Genomic DNA, 18,820 nt, shown 5'->3' with positions numbered 1-18,820 from the left:
TAGCCCTTGTCAAATTCCTCTGATATACTGATGGGAGGGCTTGTTCACCCCATACTGATGGGAGCCCTTGTCAAATCGTAATCATAGTTTTAAGTTTCGAAACCAATGAAAAATATCCTGCTACGTGCAAAATCTCAATGTGAAAATCTTAGTATATATTGTAGACTGCACAAAAATTAAGAAAATATGGCAGGTAAAATTATACTCCGTATTGGAATTGTGAACTACTCCCTCCGTCTCACTACTTACGGTGCATTTTTTCCCGATATTACTCGATGCTTAAGGCGCGGGTGGTTGTGGTTCAGTTATCTCCCTAATTTGCACCTGCTTTCCCGTTTCCACTAGTCGAAAGTCGAAACCTGGCCACATTAACCCAAGATCCTGAAAAACTGTTGGTCTATCCCGAGAAACGAGGAGGTTTAAGAAAACGAGGAGTCCAGCGCGTGCGGAAGGTGCTTTAATCGTGCGAGCATGCAGGGGCAAAATGAGGAAACTAGCGATTACTTTCTCTCCTGCCAGTCTTATACCTTAATAAATGGGCAAACTGAGCACGTTGTAGCTAATCCTTTTATTAATTAAGTAGCTATATTAGTCAATAAGATTGCCTTATGTTTTTCCTCAGTTTTCGCCAAGCCCTTATTTGCAACCCGCAGAAGGAGCTCAGACGGGAGGATTCCAGTTTAGTTGACCGTTCCGTGCTGACGTGTGGGGCTAGTAGAAAGGGACCGCGTGGGACAGGACGAGACCGCGTTTGGTTGTACGTCAGCAGGAGCTGGGTTCTGTGATGAGGTCTAAGACCCCGTGTGTGGCCCGATCTCGCGGTTGACCCGAAATCCAAAGGGGAAGGAGAGGGAGAGCGCGAAGAACACGATGAACACGAAGAACACGAGGAACTCACGCACGCACACCTACCCGATACAACCGATTACTTACCCCCGTGGCTCGATGGACCACGCCGATAGAATCTCCTACGGAAGAGACCGCGGTAGAATTCCGAGGAGAGAGACCGGTGTTGGAGAAGGAGATCGGAGAGAGAGAGTGCTCGCACTAGAATCTCACTCACAGATCTAGATCAACAACAAGGGTTGCCTTGATTACAGAGGGATGAAACCCTAGGGAGACAAAGCTCATATCCATGTTTAAGCTATCATCTTGTCTAAGGGGTAAAGGAGGGGTCCTAGGTGCTTATATAGAGGTACAAGCCAGCTTGGGCCGAAAAGGTACGCAAGTGGATAACTTAGGCAGCTTGGGGAGTCATTCCCGTCGGATCCGGTTTGGGGCCGGTCAGACCGGGCCTGGGACCGGGTGGTCCGGTCCTGGGGCCGGTCGACCGGGCGGCAACCGGACAGGCCGGTCGTGGGGCCGGTCCAACCGGGTTCTGGGCCGGCCAGCCTTCTTCTCCTCTTTCCTTCTTCTTCTTCTTCTTCTTCTTCTTCTTCTTCTTCCTTCTTCCTTGCACCATGATGAATGGCTCCTCTTCCCTTCCCTCGCTTCCTTGCACCATGGGTGTTCCTCCTCTCCTGTCCTCGATGACTCTTGTACCTAATGACATATAACATGCCGACATAAGGTAGCCTTCCATTCAAGGTATCTACGAGGTCGAGTATCGAGAGGAAGGAGTTCACCTTGACGCGTGTAGCGTGGGTTAGGGTTGAAGGTCCACTTGGGGGACTCTTTGGCCATGGTGTAGCGTCGACGATAGGCGGGGCTGCACTTGATGGTCTTGGTGTAGCGACGTCGGTGACCGGGGCTACATCATCTCCCCCCCCTTGGGGAAGAGTCGTCCTCGACTCTTGTTTCTCCTCATCGAAGAGGTAGTCCATGACGGATGTCCCATGTAGAGTTGGGTAGTCGCGGTCGAAGAAGAACTTGGAGAAAGACCACTTGCGAAGGGAAAGCTCCAAGAGGCATTTGGCAAAAATGGGAACCAAAAGAGTGTGGGTGTATCCAACATGTGGAAGGGCAAAAATTTGTGCATGTAAGAGTTGTATGGTGTCAAAAATGTGTGGTGTAGCATTGTCCCAAACAAGTGGAACAAACAAAAGGCAAGTGTCGGCGGCAAAGTTTGGGGCAAAATTGTTATGTGCAATGGCCAAGCGATGGAGACTTCGAACTTGGGAGAGTATGGTTGGCTTGAGCCGAGTATGAGTGTCCTCAAGTGTGAAAGAATCCATTGCAATTGCCAAAGATGAAATGAGAAATCCAAAGAAGAGCAACTTTTTGTGTGACATGTGGCACAAGATGCATAAGGTGTCTCTCACATGTATGACATGGTCCTTGAGATTCTTGGAGTGTATGATGATAACATCAAGACATACAACAACCATTGTGCCAACAAGATGTGTCAAGATATGTTGCATAAGAAGCAAAAGAGGTGACGAGGAGTTGGACCAAACCGGAAACTCGACAAGGCAAGTCGGAAACACATGAGGGCGAAGGCTTGTGGGAACGTACCCTTTGGTGTGATTCCCGCGGGTTGGGTCCTTGTTGGGGTAGCTCTCAATTGCGCGTTTCATGAGTTCATGCTCCGTAGCGGTGGAAGTTGTCATTCGGGTACCTATACACACAAAAGAGAAAACAAAAAGCGTGTGTGCATGGTAGAGGAACACATCATCCATCATGATGTTCCATGTCTTGTGCACATCACCATTAGTGTCAATCAAGATATTATGAAATGCATGGCGATAGTGCAAATGGCAAGAAGGTGCATTCATGGCATGTGGTAACTCATGATCATCAAAAAGTGAGAAGGCTATGGGGGCCATCTCGTGGACAATGAAATAAGCATTCTTGCATACCAAGCATAAGAAAGAACAATTGTTCGCAATCTTGGATGCAAGGATCATGGAAGAGTGTAAACATTTGGGGCAAAGCATGCGGAAGCTAATGTCATCCTTGTCATTATCATTGCAAGCAATACATGGTAAAGAGCAAGTGGTCGACATATTGCAAGCAATGGTGGAAAAATTGAAGCTCTCATAGCATGGCATGGTCATGGTATCACAAGCATTCACTTCCACATGATCAACAATGTTATCAAGCAAAGTATCGCATGGGAAAATGAAAGTAGCATGTGATGTAGGAAATGTATCATCAAGATCATGCATGCACTCATAAGTCATCATGTCCACTAGTGGGATCATGGCATCATCAACACCTACGTTGTTACCTTTGTAGGCCGACTCATGTGAAGTAGGTGTTGTGGAAGTAGGAGGATCCATGTGGTCGACATGTCCATCTTGGAGCAAGCATGGTGAGATATCATCATCTTCATGCACCATGTACATCGTCTCCATGAGCGGGAACTCATCCTCCGTGGAACTTTGTGTATCACTCATGTCCTCCAAATGGAAGCACTCAAACTCGCATATGGGGTGGAAGTCACTCAACTCACTATCACTCTCACTCAAGTGGGCTAAGTGGCTCTCATCCTCACGTGGGATTGGTACCAACTCATCAATGAAGCATAGGGGAGTAGGCTCGACTTTCTCATCTCCATGCGCCTCCTTGGTTGAAGGGAGAATCCCATGCTCAACCATCTCAACTCCATGCGCCTCCATAGGTGAAGGGAGAATCCCATGGTCACCATGCTCAACTCCATCGCCTCCCAAGTCATCCTCAAGCGGTGGTGCCGTAGTGTTGATGAGAGCTAGGCTCGGCTCAATGTCACCCTTGAGTTCACCTTGGCGATCTTCATCTTGAAGTGTTGGCGCAATAGGCATCTTGGAGACTTGTGCATTGAGCTCGTCGAAGTAGAGCTTCTTGGCGCTTGGCGTTGTGCATTGCCATGCCACGTGACCCTTGGCCTTGCACACCTCACATAGGAGATTGGGACATTCCCGTGGAGGGTGGCCTTGTTGCTTGCATTTGTAGCATCGGAGTCCATAGGCGTATGGCGAGTAGGGGCCATTGTGGTGGTGGCACAAGAGGTGGAAGTCGCCTCATGAGGAAGGTATGCGCGATGTGCACTTGCCGTCCTTGTAGTAGTGGACACCATATGATGGTGTTTGTCGCCTTCATGTCGAGGCTCTCGTCTTCGTGCATCATCACCATGGCTTGAGTGGTGTCGTCGAAGACTCGTGGAAGGTGTTTGTCGATGGCGATCATGAAGTGGCTTGTGGCGGCGAAGCTCATGTGGTGACGTATGGCGATGACGGTCCTTGCCATGCCTAGATGATGGCTCATGCGACTTAGCATGTTGCTTGTGGCGCCTTGTGGAGCTTGGAGAAGAGTGTCGATGTCGCTCATGATGGGGACGCTCTTGATGCTCCAAATGGTGTACTTGAAGTCGACGATCTTGTGCATAAGCACTCTCATGGTGGCGCCTCGTGGAGCTCGAAGAAGTGTGTCGATGGCGATCATGTTGGGGACGCTCTTGATGATCCATATGATGGTGCCATCGTGGAGGTCCTCCATCTTCATATGTAGCTCCAATGGCCAAGTGGTGGTACTTGGGAGCATTGTCGTTGCTCCTTGTGGAGACTAGGTGAGGTTCCGCCATGGTGTCGATGTCGTAGGCGTGGCGTTGCTCCACCAAGTCGTCGATGTCATACTCGTGGTGTTGCTCCGCCATGTCGTCGATGTTGTAGTCGTGGCGTTGCTCCACCATGTCGTCCATGCTTGACGAGCCATTGTCGATGTAGAGCTCGTCGATGTCGTCCTCAAGGTGGTGCTCCACCATGTCGTCCATGCTTGAGGAGCCATTGTCGATGTAGAGCTCCTCGATGTCGGTCATGTCGGTGATGCTCGCGGAGCCATAGTCGGTGTCGAGCTCCACATGTTCCTCCACATCCGCGGTGCTTGAAGAGGGATCCTCCTCGAAGTGCTCCGTGTACTCCTCCGTATTCTCATCTTCGCTATCCATGTTAGCACGATGGTATGTATATGGTGTATGTTAGTGGAAGAACACTACCTCGCAATCTTACCGTGGTATGATAAGATCGGGGCGATCCAACAAGCCGAGGGTTAGAACAATTGTATCGGGCACTCACACAAAGACACACGCAAAAGCTAGCAAATATGGCGGTAGGTGAGTGCGGTGGAAAGCCAAAAGACGAAATCTGAAATCAAGTGTATTGTCAAGAGTGGGTAAAATCCAAGAATTCAAATGTCAAAGCGATGATCACTATAAACACGGAAAAGATGTGGAACGCACACACGAGATGAACGGGGTTAGTGCGACCAAGGAATGAGCGGAAAAGTGTAAGAAGTCCTTAAGCAAGGGTGCTCGGTGTCACACTAACACAAGAAGAGATCAAAGCTTCGGTTGCAAAGGAAGAGACAACAAGATTCACACGTGGCCTCTCTTCTCTTATCTCTCTTTTGCTTAAAAGCTTATGACACTCTTTTGTACACGGTGACACTTGCACTCTTTTGTATCTATGGTGGCACTTTCACACTTTTGTATGTATGGGTGTATGGTGCTACTTGCACTCTTTTTGTGCTTTTCTTTCTTTTTCACGCTCTATGTTAGCGTTAGCTCACTCTTGCTATCTTGCCACACGAGTTTTGCTTAGAAGCTTGACTCCACACTACACACACACCTCACAATCGGGGCCACGTGCAATGTCTCGCAACACTAGATAAGCAATGCTCGATAGGATAGATCGCAAAAGAAGAGGGGTTACAAGGTGGGGTGCAAGTTATACCTAGATGTTAGGCGGTGTCGGAACACACAACTTGCGATGAAGGCGGTGATGTCAAGAGTACGTTTGCAAGTCCGGGGTGCCGAGGATGTCGTCGCTTGCTTCGGAGCTGCGGGTTAGTTTCACAAACAAGGCACTCAAACCGGAACAAGCAAACACAAGTTAGCGGAAGAAAACGGTCAAAGTAGCTTGGCGGTGGTGGCGGTGGTAAGCCGGTGGTGGTGGTGTCGATGCTCTTGCGGATGCGGCGGTGTTTGGGGCCGCGGTGATGTTTCCCGGTGGTTTGGGGAGGGTGGCGGTGCTTGCCGGTGGCGGAGAGGGTGGCGGTGGTTGGCGGAGGTGGTGGTGGAGGTGGCGCCCGGTTGGCGCCCGGTTGACCAGGCCCTGGACCGGCCTGCCCGGTCTACAGCCCGGTTGACCGGGTTCTGGCCCGGTTGGCGCCCGGTTGGCGCCCGGTCTGGCGCCCGGTCTGGCGCCCGGTTGACCGGCCCTGGTGCTGTGCTGTCCGGTCATCGGCCCGGTTGGCGCCCTGGCCGACCGGATTTCGCGGGCGCAGATTTTCTCTCCGTTCTTGAGCGAAACCAAGCCAAATCGACCAAAACGAAGGGAAATGATGGAATTGGGGGCTAAAAGTTGGGGAGATAGTAGATCAAGCACTCCAACACCAAATCCATGGATCAAAACCACTCAAAACGCAACCAAATCACAGATCGGTCAAGAGGCAATTTAGGGCTATTTTTTGGGGGATTTTTTGGGAAAATTTTTTTGAGAGCAAATCCGGTGGGTGGAGGGTCAAATCCGCGGAAACCAAAGGCTGCTGATACCATATGATGAGGTCTAAGACCCCGTGTGTGGCCCGATCTCGCGGTTGACCCGAAATCCAAAGGGGAAGGAGAGGGAGAGCGCGAAGAACACGATGAACACGAAGAACACGAGGAACTCACGCACGCACACCTACCCGATACAACCGATTACTTACCCCCGTGGCTCGATGGACCACGCCGATAGAATCTCCTACGGAAGAGACCGCGGTAGAATTCCGAGGAGAGAGACCGGTGTTGGAGAAGGAGATCGGAGAGAGAGAGAGTGCTCGCACTAGAATCTCACTCACAGATCTAGATCAACAACAAGGGTTGCCTTGATTACAGAGGGATGAAACCCTAGGGAGACAAAGCTCATATCCATGTTTAAGCTATCATCTTGTCTAAGGGGTAAAGGAGGGGTCCTAGGTGCTTATATAGAGGTACAAGCCAGCTTGGGCCGAAAAGGTACGCAAGTGGATAACTTAGGCAGCTTGGGGAGTCATTCCCGTCGGATCCGGTTTGGGGCCGGTCAGACCGGGCCTGGGACCGGGTGGTCCGGTCCTGGGGCCGGTCGACCGGGCGGCAACCGGACAGGCCGGTCGTGGGGCCGGTCCAACCGGGTTCTGGGCCGGCCAGCCTTCTTCTCCTCTTTCCTTCTTCTTCTTCTTCTTCTTCTTCTTCTTCTTCTTCCTTCTTCCTTGCACCATGATGAATGGCTCCTCTTCCCTTCCCTCGCTTCCTTGCACCATGGGTGTTCCTCCTCTCCGGTCCTCGATGACTCTTGTACCTAATGACATATAACATGCCGACATAAGGTAGCCTTCCATTCAAGGTATCTACGAGGTCGAGTATCGAGAGGAAGGAGTTCACCTTGACGCGTGTAGCGTGGGTTAGGGTTGAAGGTCCACTTGGGGGACTCTTTGGCCATGGTGTAGCGTCGACGATAGGCGGGGCTGCACTTGATGGTCTTGGTGTAGCGACGTCGGTGACCGGGGCTACATCATTCTGTCTCTCTCGGCGCGAATTGGCATTTTTAAGAGCACCTTTTCCCCCTTTGTCTCTTTGTCTTTTTTAACCAAATTAGTATCAAATCTAGAGAAGCTTGCATTTCTGTCTTTCTTCAATTATTTGTGCCTTTTGGCCCTCATTGTTTGCCCAATATGGCAGCAAATCTAGTACTCCCTCTGGTCCATATGTATGTAGTTAAATCTAGAAGCAAATCTCCAGGGTAATGTACGCCAAATTCACAGTCATAGTAAATCTAGAAAACATAGTAGGGCCAACAAAATATAGTAGAATAGGGATCCCTCCCTAGATAATAAGCCGCATACACAGCAGCCAACATAGTAACAGGTTCGAGGTTCTTCACAACACCATCATACTAACAACATAACAACAAGGGATCCCTAGCTAACAACAAAATAGAAGCTGCTTTGCAGCAGCAGCACACGTCCAGGACTCCGCCTACCCCATCTGCCTCTGCCTCCACTTGTTGCTCCCCTTGGGAGCCTTGGGCTTGAGTGGAGGCATGCGCCCGGCGGAGATCTCCACCCGCTGGACGCTGCGGAGGTGCATGCCGAGCGCCTTGTGCTTGGCGCGGAAGGAGTAGGGGTTCACCGACGCGCCGACCTTGGGGAAGATGTTGCCGATGTTCTCGGCATGCGTGAGGAGGCAGTTGAAGTCAGTGCCGCCGAGTCTCCTAGTGCAGAAGGGGCACCTGTAGACACCCTTGGCGAAGTAGGAGATGTACTGGCCGACCTGCAGCCTCCGCACTTTGGCGAGTCTTGGTGTGATGGTCCTCGTCGTCGCTGCCGACGTCGCTGCCAGACACCTGATCCATATCAAACTGGAACTTGAGTGAAGGAGTTGCAACGATGTCTAACGTGCATGATAACAAAGTAAGGAAAAACAGAGCCAGCCTCAGTTAGAGTGGAGACGATTATATGTCTCCAGGGATGGTGTTAGCGAACCAAAGCTCATGCACAACAGATTTGTACACAGCAATGGTTCGCTGAACCCACTCTGCAAAAATTTGTGCCCAACGATTCATCATAGGCAAAGAAACAGATTCCAGATCTGAATTTGAACAGATTCCAGATTATTTGCAAAATTAAACGGTTGATATCTTTTGATTCGTGCATAAAATAACTGATTGAGATCCCATGATTACTTGCATAAATTAACTGATTGAGATCTCATTATTACTTGCATAAATTAACCGAACGGCCGAACTCCAAATCTTCGACGAAATCAAGAAGGGGTCAAAGCAAAATGGAATAAAATCGGCGCAAATATTAACCCAATACTCATCCATCTACAGATCGGCACTAATAGTTACTAGGGAACCAGCAAAAATAGGGTTCAAAGAGGAATGGGGAACAAAAAAAGGGAGCAAACCATAGTTACCTCGTTCCATGGGTCGTCCATGCAGGTGTCGTAGGGGTTCAGAGGCGGGATGTACGGCACCTCCTCATAGGGGTCCCATCCTGGCGGGATCCGACCGCCACCGGCGGCGGCGACGGCCGTTGAGGGGACGACATCGAAGAGGGAGGCGTCGCGCTTGGAGCCGACGGCGTCATGGACGATGGGATTCGCATTCTCCTTGCACATCATCTCGTCGGCAGAGAGGGAGATGGTTTTTCTCTTTGGAGAAGATGATGATGGGACGTGAGAGGAGGCGTTGCATGAGCTAGTGAGAGTGACAGAGAGAGTGCGAGGAGGCGTCTATAAAGGCGAGGGGTGGTTAATGCAACCCGCGTCCTACGCGTCCACCATTGATCGTCTGCATGTCTTGGGCTTCTGCAACGCGACACGCGTCCATGATTGCACGTCTTCGACTTTTGCACCGCGACCCGCGTCTACGCGTCAATAATTGCACGTCTTCCACTTCTGCACCGCAACACGCGTACTCGAGTCTAATACTCGCTAGTGCAATATACTCAGTTTTACCTCAAGTGGATGGTCAACAGAGAGTCAACAAATGGGATTAACTAGTTAAATGAGTCAACAAATGGGATTATCAAGCTTACTTATTCGTTTTCACGTGTTAAACTTGTCTAAATCTTGGTCAAACCTAGGATTTGATCAAGATTCAAATGGGCAGAAAATTCCAAAAAAAAAAAAAGAAAAATGAAAAACCAAAGCACATAGTCTTGTTATGTCATATAGTAAGCATTACATTTGATAAACAAGGTCTAGACATATTCGAACCATACAAATAATGTATCTACCCTCTAACCCCTAAACTATGTCTTATGAAGTCAAGCATGAAGAGAAGTGGTTTTGGGTTTCAAACATGGAAATTTCAAACACCTCCCAAAAACTTCATTTTAGAGTGACTAAGAAGGATACATGCTTCCCTTTTCATTTTCATGTTTTAAACTTGTTTAAATCTTGGTCAATCCTAGTATTTAACCAAGATTCAAATGGGCATCAAAATTTAAAAAAATCACAAAAATGAAAAACCAATGCACATAGTTTTTCTTATGTCATATAGTAAGCATTCAAGTTGATAAACAAGGTCTATACATATTCAAACCAGACAAATCATGTATCTATACCCCTAACCCCTAAACTCTGTCTTATGAAGTCAAGCATGAAGAGAATTGGTTTTGGGTTTCAAACATAGAAATTCAAAAACCTCCCAACAAGCTTCATTTTAGAGTGACTAAGAAGGATCCATGCTTACCTTTGAATTTTCATATTTTAAACTTGTTTAAATCATTGTCAACCCTAGGATTTGACCAACATACAAATAGGCACAAAATTAAAAAAATCAGAAAAATGAAAAACAAAAGCACATAGTCTTCTTGTGTCATATCGTAAGCATTCAAGTTGATAAACAAGGTCTAGATATATCCAAACCAGACAAATCATGTATCTACCCCATGTCGATCTTATGAAGTCTAGCATGAAGAGAAGCCGTTTTGGGTTTCAAACATGGAAATTTCATGAACATGTCAAAAGCTTCATTTTAGAGTGACTAAGAAGGATCAAGGCTTACCTTTTCATTTTCATGTTTTAAACTTGTTTAAATCCTGATTTGACCAAGATTCATATGGACATAAAATAAAAAAATGAAAAAAATGAAAAACCGAAGCACATAGTCTTCTTATGTCATATAGTAAACATTAACGTTGATAAACAAGGTCTAGACATATTCAGACTAGACAAATCATGTATCTACCACCTAACCCCTAAACTCTGTCTTATGAAGTCAAGCATGAAGAGAAGTGCATAGTTTGGGTTTCAAACATGGAAATTTAAAAAAACTCCCAAAAACTTCATTTTAGAGTGACTAAGAAGGATACATTCTCCCCTTTTCATTTTCATGTTTATACTTGTTTAAATCTTGGTCAAACCTAGGATTTTACAAGATTCAAATGTGCATCAAAATTCCAAAAAAAAAGATAACTGAAAAACCAAAGCACATAGTTTTCTTATGTCATATAGTAAGCATTAAAGTTGATAAACAAGGCCTAGACATATTCAAACAAGAAAAATCATGTATCTACCCCTACCCCTAAACTTTGTCTTATGTAGTTAAGCATGAAGAGAAGTGGTTTTGGGTTTCAAACATGGAAATTTCAAAAACCTCCCAAAAGCTTTATTTTAGAGTGACTAAGAAGGATCCATGCTTACCTTTTCATTTTCATATTTTAAAGTTATTTAAATCATTGTCAAGCCTAGGATTTCACCAAGATTCAAATGGGCATAAAATTAAAAAAGATCAGAAAAATGAAAAACAAAAGCACATAGTATTCTTATGTCATATATATAGTAAGCATTCAAAAGTTGATAAACAAGGTCTAGACATATTCAAATAATACAAATCGTGTATCTACCCCTAACCCTAAACTCTGTCTTATATATGAAGTCAAGCATGAAGACAAGTGGTTTTTGGTTTCAAACACGGAAATTTCAAAAACCTCCCAAAAGCTTCATTTTAGAGTGACTAATTAAGAAGGATCCAGGCTTACCTTTTCATTTTCATGTTTTAAACTTGTTTAAATCTTGGTCAAACCTATGATTTGACCAATATTCAAATGGGCATAAAATAAAAAATAAAAAACCAAAGCACATAGTCTTCTTATGTCATGTAGTAATCATTCAAGTTCATAAACAAGGTCTAGACATATTCAAACCAGACAAATCATGTACCCCCTAACCCTAAACTCTATCTCATATATGAAGTCAAGCATGAAGAGAAGTGTGGTTTTGGGTTTCAAACATGTAAATTTCAAAAACCACCCAAAAGCTTCATTTTAATTAGACTTACTTTTAAATTAAGAAGGATCCAGGATTAATTACATTTTCATTGTCATGTTTTAAACTTGTTTAAATCTTGGTCAAACCTGGGATTTGACCAAGATTCAAATGGGCATAAAAATTCAGAAAAAAAAAATCAAAAGAATGAAAAACCAAATCACATAGCCTTCATATGTCATATAGTAAGCATTCAAATTGATAAACAAGGTCTAGACATATTCAAACCAGAAAAATCATGTATCTACCCCTAAGGCCTAACCCTAAACTCTGTCTTATGAAGTCAAGCATGAAGAGAAGTGCTTTTGGGTTTAAACCATGGAAATTTCAAGAACATCCCAAAAGCTACATTTTAGAGTGACTAAGAAGGATCGATGCTTACCTTTTCATTGTCATGTTTTAAACTTATTTGAATCTCGGTCAAATCCAAGGTTTGACCAAGATTTAAACAAGTTTAAAACATGAAAATGAAACGGGAAGTCTGTATCCTTCTTAGTCACTCTAAAATGAAGCTTTTGGGATGTTCTTGAAATTTCCATGGTTGACTTCATAAGACGGAGTCTAGGGTTAGGGTAGACATATACATGATTTGTCTGGTTTAATTATGTCTAGACCTTGTTTATCAACTTTAATGCTTACTATATGACATAAGAAAACTATTTGCTTTTGTTTTTCATTTTTCTGTTTTTTTTTAAATTTTGATGCCCAATTGAATCTTGTCAAATCCTAGGCTTGACCAAGATAATTTAAATAAGTTTAAAACATGAAATGAAAAGGGAAGCATGTATCCTTCTTAATCACTCTAAAATGAAGTTTTTGGGAGGTTTTTGAAATTTCCATGTTTGAAACCCAAAACCACTTCTCTTCATGCTTGACTTCATAAGACAGAGTATGTGATTTGGTTTTTCATTTTTATGTTTTTTGTTCTTCCCTTTTGAATCTTGGTCAAATCCTAGGTTTGACCAAGATTTAGACAAGTTTAACACATGAAAACGAATAAGTAAGCTTGGATCCTTCTTAGTCACTTCAAAATGTACCAATTGATAGATGTGTTAACTTTGCTTCATGAAAAAATAATGTCATGTAAATGAGTTAACTTGGATTTCCAACCCTTGAATCCATAGGAAACTTTTTTCTAATGCACTATAATAATCAATCGAGTTTTTACACCAACAGGTCTGTCACTTACGTGTGGTGCCCACTTATGAGGTCCCACACTTCAGTGAGCACAAGTCACGTGCAATAGGTACGCAAACTCCCAGCCATCTTCTTTGTCAAGAGAAGACGCATCAGGATGCGTATCGTTTGTCCCTCTCACAAAAGAAGAATCCTATTAACAGAGGTTCGAGTGACGCCAAACATCCAAATCCAGATGCATCCCAACTTGCTACTATCTCCTTCCCTAATTACGATACATATATTTTTTCAGCCAAGTCAAAATTCAAAAGATTGAGGAACTCTACATAAAAAATATCAACATCTACAATTTTAGAAGCACATACTACGAAAGTATTATTCAGAGGGGGTACTGAATAATACGTTTTTATTGAGTACAAATAATGTCAGTTGGAACTAGACTTGTAAGACACATGGCCACAAATCTTTCGTCAGAAGAGTCGAATCTGCAAATCAGTAGTTACAAAAGCGACCCAGCTTAGGGATGGATAATATGACTTAGGCAATATAAACGTTGAAATATATGTATCTTGACATATTTCAGTTGTAGATACATCCATTTTAACATCAAGTAATATGGATCGCAGGACTAGCTAAAGAACAATGAGAGTCAGTGCTTCTCTCCCCCAGCCTACCTGGCAGAGCGGCCCTCCATCAGGTCAGGTGATGATTCCACTTCTCTCCCTGGAACTCCTTATCCCCCAGCCTACTCGGCGACGTGCGCTCCTCAGCTACCTCCACGAGGGCGCCTCGGTGACCTACACAAAGGTGGCTGGACTCGGAGCACATCGACTTCCTTCTGCGGTGCATGGATTGGATCGACCATCCCGCGCGTGTCCTCCACCATATTGTTTTTCTTCAAGATGCTGTCATCCATCATCTTCTTCACCGCATCATGTTGGGTGTTGAGGCTCTCGTTGAGAGCTTGAACGCACATGTTTGATAGCTCGACGTTTTCTTCGCGAAGAAAGCCGCACTCGATCTTAAGCATCAAATTCTCGCCCTTAAGCTTCTTGATGACAGTGTTCGTTTCCTCACTTGATGGAATGCTCACATCATGCAGCTTGCCCCGGCCGGTCACCTCGTCCTTCAAAGTATCGAGATCATCGCGAAAGTTGGAGGCGAGTTTCACGAGAGTTTTAAGCTCATCTCTGAAACACACCGACGCTTCCTGCATGGCAATATCATCAGTACCAAACAAAGTGACGAGAGGAAGACGAAAATGTCCAATCAGTGGTAACCTCTAAGCGCACGAGACAGGGGTTGAAGTCGTCATGAGAAGATGGCAGGGTGCGTCGTGGGGCACTGAGATATGTATAAAAAGGATTAATACGGAATAAAGAGTTGGGACCTCCGGGCCAGGAAGAATCAAGAAACATGGCGATGGAAACTAACTAGGAATCTTCGACCGCACGACGGACGCCGTTCCGAGACGAGCGCGAAGCAAGGCCTTCGTTTTCTGGCGGGTCCTTTCTCGCGGCCAGCATCTGGATAGACCGCCGGCGGGAACTCTCCGCGTCCCTGGTCAACACTAGATGGTGCTTCTTCAAGCGAGATGGTGGCCTTGACTTCGGAGGCATCGCGGGAAGTGGAAGGATAATGGTAGTGAAGCAAGAATGGAATGGACGTAGAACTCCCCCTATTAAAACCAGACAGCCGTCTCCTGCCCTCGCTTCGAGCAACCTGGTCCGCCCATCCTAAATCAACGGCCGAGAGGGGGCTCCCTTGCGAACTCAGATCCAGTGACTTACCCAACAGAAGTTACCATGAACTTTACCTATACGAGCCATCAGATTAAGATCCAACGCACATGGTTGATCTAAAATTTGAAACTAAAATTTATGTTGCTCAGAAAAAAAATCCCTTTATCGAAAAAAAAACTTTACATTAAGACGAAGTTGCATGGTGACTTCTCTTACTGGAGTCACTGGATCTCAGTCCTTGGCCAGGACTCGGGAGAAGAAGCAAATGAATCGAGAGCGGTCTGGAGTAGTACGTATGCTTCAACACAGAGACGTTCTATCCTGTCCGTCCACCGTAAATCAACGGGACAGAGCGGCTACCTTCTCTTCGAAGGCTCTGGCGCGCAACCCGAGGAATGGACATCTGTCGGCTAGTATAGAATTTTATAGCACGCCATTAATCGAGCTAGCAGCTGTACTACTGACTACTAGTACTACTCTGATGGACGTCCAAAGCTCTGAATAGTCAGTGGAAACAATGAACGCCAGGGTAGTACTGTAGTAGTGAAGCAATGGGGATTATCTGGAGCAAGTACGGAGTACCGAGTACAGTACTACAAAAGTGTTGTTCGTTGTTTTCGCAGTTCATTTTAGCGTAACGTCCAGGTACAAAAATGTGGGTTTTCTGGAGCAAGTACTGCTGCGCATTGATATAGTTTGCACGTGAAGTCTGGTGCCCAGAAGCATATAAAATCACCATGGTACATATTTGATGGATTAAATTTAACTACTCCTACCTTATCACTTCTAAAATGATTGATATGGATTATCAAGATTTGCATATGTCATATAGTAAGCATTCAAGTTGATAAACAAGGTCTAGACATATTCTAACCAGAAAAATCATGTATCTAGCCCTAACCCCTAAACTATGTCTTATGAAGTCAAATATGAAGAGAAGTGGTTATGGGTTTCAAACATGGAAATTTCAAAAACCTCCCAAAAGCTTCATTTTAGAGTGATTAAGAAGGATCCAGACTTACTTTTTCATTTTCATGTTTTAAACTTGTTTAAATCTTGGTCAAACCTAGGATTTGACCAAGATTCAAATGGACTTAAAAAAATCAGGAAGAATGAAAAACCAAAGAACATAGCCTTCTTATTTAATATATAGTAAGCATTCAAGTTGATAAACAAGGTCTAGACATATTCAAACCAAAAAAATCATGTATCTACACCTAACCATAAACTCTGTCTTAAGTGGTTTTGGGTTTCAAACATGGAAATTTCACAAACCTCCCAAAAGCTTCATTAAACAGTGACTAAGGAGGATCCAGGCTTACCTTTTCATTTCCATGTTTTAAACTTGTTTAAATCTTGGTCAATCCTAGGATTTGACCAAGATTCAAATGGGGATAAAAAATCAGAAAAATGAAAAACCAAATAACATAGCCTTCTTATGTCATATATATAGTAAGCATTCAAGTTGATAAACAAGGTCTAGACATATTCAAACCAGAAAAAAGCATGTATCTACCCCTAACAATAAACTCTGTCTTATGAAGCCAAGCATGAAGAGAAGTGGTTTTGGGTTAATTTCAAACATTGAGATTTCAAAAACCTCCCAAAAGATTCATTTTAGAGTGACTAAGAAGGATCCATGCTTACCTTTTCATTTTCATGTTTTAAACTTGTTTAAACCTTGGTTAAACCTAGGATTTGACCAAGATTCAAATGGGCGTAAAAATTCATAAAAAATCAAAAAATGAAAAACCAAAGCACATATATAGTCTTCTTATGTCATATAGTAAGCATTCAAGTTGATAAACAAGGTCTAAACATATTCAAACCAGAAATATCATGTATCATATCTACCCCTAACCCTAAACTCTGTCTTATGAAGTCAAACATATGAAGAGAACTGGGGTTTTGGGTTTCAAACATAAAAAAAATTCAAGTACCTTCATTTTAGAGCTAGTGACTAATTAAGAAATGATTCATGCTTGCCTTTTCATTTTCATGTTTTAAACTTGTTTAAACCTTGGTCAAACCTAGGATTTGAACAAGATTTAAATGGGCATAAAAATTCGAAAAAAATCAAAAAATGAAAACCCAAAGCACATATATAGCCTTCTTATGTCATATAGTAACCATTCAAGTTGATAAACAAGGTCTATACATATTCAAACCAGAAAAAGCATGTATCTACCCCTAACCCTAAACTCTGTCTTAAGTGGTTTTGGGTTTCAAACATGGAAATTTCACAAACCTCCCAAAAGCTTCATTTTACAGTGACTACTTAAGCAGGATCCAGGCTTACCTTTTCATTTTCATGTTTTAAACTTGTTTAAATCTTGTTCAAACCTAGGATTTGACCAAGATTCAAATGGGCATAAAAAATTAGAAAAAACAGAAAAAATTAAAAACAAAATAACATAGCCTTCTTATGTAATATAGTAAGCATTAGTTGATAAACAAGGTCTAGACGACATATTCAAACCAAAAAAAATGTATCTACCCTAACCCTAAACTTTGTCTTATAGTAAGCATTCAAGTTGATAAACAAGGTCTAGACATATTCAAACAAGAAAAATCATCTATCTACCCTTAACCATAAACTCTTTCTTGTGAAGTCAAACATGAAGAGAAGTGGTTTTGGGTTTCAAACATAAAATTTCAAGTACCTCCCAAAAGCTTCATTTTAGAGTGAATAGTTAAGAATGATTCATGCTTACCTTTCCATTTTGATGTTTTAAACTTGTTTCAATCTTGGTCAAACCTAGGATTTGACCAAGATTCAAATGGTTTTAACAATTAAAAAAATTAGAAAAATGAAAAAGCAAAGCACATAGTATTCTTATGTCACATAGTAAGCATTCAAATTTATAAACAAGGTCTAGACATATTCAAACTAGAAAAATCATCTATCTACCCTTAACCATAAACTCTGTCTTATGAAGTCAAACATGAAGAGAAGTGGTTTTGGGTTTCAAACATAAAAATTCAAGTACCTCCCAAAAGCTTCATTTTAGAGTGAATAATTAAGAATGATTCATGCTTACCTTTCCATTTTGATGTTTTAAATTTGTTTCAATCTTGGTCAAACCTAGGATTTGTCCAAGATTCAAATGGGTTTAACAATTAAAAAATAGAAAAATGAAAAAGCAAAGCACATAGTATTCGTATGTCATATAGTAAGCATTCAAGTTGATAAACAAGGTCTATACATATTCAAACCAGAAAAAAGCATGTATCTACCCATGCATAACCCTATACTTTGTCTTCTGAAGTCAAGCATGAAGAGAAGTGGATTTGGGTTTCAAACATGGAAATTTCAAAAACCTCCCAAAAGCTTCATTTTAGAGTGACTAAGAAGGATCCAGGCTTACCTTTTCATTTTCATGTTTTAAACTTGTTTAAATCTTGGTCAAACCTAGGATTTGACCAAGATTCAAATGGGCATAAAATTTCAAAAAAATAAAAAAATGAAAGACCAAAGCACATAGTATAGCCTTCTTATGTCATATATATATAGTAAGCCTTCAAGTTGATGAACAAGCTAGGTCTAGACATATTCAAAACAGAAAAAAGCATGTATCTACCCCTAACCCTTAACTATGTCTTATGAAGTCAAGCATGAAGAGAAGTGGTTTTGGGTTTCAAACATGGAAATTTCAAAAACTTCCCAAAAGCTTAATTTTAGAGTGAATAAGAAGGATCCAAGCTTACCTTTTCATTTTCAGGATTTATGCTTGTTGAAATCTTGGTCAAACATAGGATTTGACCAACACACATATATATTGTCTTCTTATGTCGACCATATAGTAAGCATTCAAGTTGATAAACAAGCATGTGATCGATCTAGACATATTCAAACCTGATAAATCATGTATCTACCCCTAACCCTAAACTCTGTCTTATGAAGTCAACCATGAAGAGATGTGGTTTAATTTGGGTTTCAACCATTGAGATTTCAAGAACCCCCCAAAAGCTTCTTTTTAGAATGACTTAAGAAGGATCCAGGCTTACCTTTTCATTTTCATATTTTAAACTTGTTTAAATCTTGGTCAAACCTAGGATTTAAATAAGATTCAAATAGACATAAAAAATTCAAAAACATTGTCTTCTTATGTCATACAGTAAACATTCAAGTTGATAAACAAAGTCTAAACATATTCAAACAAGAAAAATCATGTATCTACCCCTAACCCTAAACTCTGTCTTATGAAGTCAAACATGAAGATACGTA

The sequence above is a fragment of the Lolium perenne genome, chromosome 3, assembly GCF_019359855.2.
Source record: "Lolium perenne isolate Kyuss_39 chromosome 3, Kyuss_2.0, whole genome shotgun sequence".
In the NCBI taxonomy this organism is placed as follows: Eukaryota; Viridiplantae; Streptophyta; class Magnoliopsida; order Poales; family Poaceae; genus Lolium; species Lolium perenne.
This window is presented reverse-complemented; position numbering follows the sequence as displayed.